At 45.2% G+C, this 1424-nt stretch overlaps 1 non-coding gene across 1 annotated transcript; it reads right to left on the bottom strand.

Moving 5' to 3' along the window:
* Nucleotides 1-456: 456 nt before the first annotated feature.
* Nucleotides 457-528, bottom strand: trnad-guc (transfer RNA aspartic acid (anticodon GUC)). Its single transcript has one exon. It is a non-coding gene; the product is annotated as a tRNA-Asp (tRNA).
* Between the last annotated feature and the right edge of the window lie 896 nt (nt 529-1424).

Genomic DNA, 1424 nt, shown 5'->3' with positions numbered 1-1424 from the left:
GTTAAGGGAACATCTATAAATTGGGACTAGAGCAAACAGATCAGGTCATTACTTATACTTTAAATTTAACGGTCATGAACGTCTCACGGTTTCGATCCGTAGACGTTCACCTCTTCAGCGGAAGCAGCAGAGCTGAACTCTCTAAAATTTCTCCATTCATTCTCTATGGTAGTTCTCAGCACTACGGGTGTCAGACAGCAGCTCACAGAATACAACCCAGACCTGAAGTCAACTATATGTTAAACTAGTGCTATAATAATGACTCCCTGTTGGTGAATCAACCCTCTATTGAGGTCGATGCTCTGTGAGCATACAGGTCTGTAGCTCCAGCTTTAATCCCTTGTCAGTTTTCACCACGGGCTTACAGACTTATGGATATTTCCTTTACTCTCATCAAAAACATGAAAATACATTAAGAAAAATTGTAAAAATACTACAAAAAAGAAAATAAATGTACTCCCCGTCGGGGAATCGAACCCCGGTCTTCCGCGTGACAGGCGGAGATACTGTCCACTATACTAACGAGGAAGGGCCTGATGCTACACGTGACCCGGAAGTAAATGTATTTGACGCTGGGTGTTGCGTCAAATTTGTTGTTGTTGTTGTTGGGTGGAGCATGCTGTTGGGGTCTGTACAGGAGTTGTGGACAAGAGCAGCATAGTCCTGGTCCACAAGCTTGAGCATGTCCTGCCCACGGTGTTTATTCAGCAGGTTGTCGATGGCTGCCTTCATGGGGGCCATCGCTTGTGGTCCAATACAAAACTTGTCCCAGTCTAGAAGAACTGGGCGGCAACCAGGCTCAACGTATTCCAGGCCAAACGTCTCTCTAGTGTCTCTACTTGTGAGATGAAAAGCTGGATATTTGACCTGCCCCAACACCCGTTCAGAGACCGCGTTAAGCTGTGCAATCAATGCCCCCCCAGTCATCCCCTGAGCTTTAAACAGCTCTGTGGAAACACGTGTTCCATGACCCACTGAGCCTGGTGGAAATGATAGCCCTCCTGCTGGGATGTGCCTCTGATGGGGATCCAAACAGGAACTTTGGCCCCTTCACATGGTTCAGCTGCAGTGTGCCGGGGACCTTTCGCGTGTTAGGCGAACGTGATAACCACTACACTACGGAAACCACATAGATGGTGCATTCAGTGACACGAAAAAAAAAGTGTTTTCAACATATTGAAACGCCCTAAATGATCTGTGTCACTGAGATCGGTCTCGTCAGTGATTCCAGTTTTATATAGTTCTTTTTTATTCCTTTAGTTATTTATTTATTCCTGTTTGTATTTTTGTAGTTTTTTATATGCATTTATTTCAATAAAGCGCATTAAAACCGATATGTTCAACACGGAAGCTAGTAATGAAAAACAGTAAGTGTTTCCGCCCGGTCTCGAACCGGGGACCTTTCGCGTGTGAGGCGAACGTGA

This window comes from Anarrhichthys ocellatus, unplaced genomic scaffold (genome assembly GCF_004355925.1).
Source record: "Anarrhichthys ocellatus isolate YVR2014 unplaced genomic scaffold, GSC_Weel_1.0 scaffold9269, whole genome shotgun sequence".
NCBI classification, from domain to species: Eukaryota; Metazoa; Chordata; class Actinopteri; order Perciformes; family Anarhichadidae; genus Anarrhichthys; species Anarrhichthys ocellatus.
Note: the sequence above shows the minus strand (reverse complement) of the source record. Positions and strands in the feature narration are given on the sequence as shown.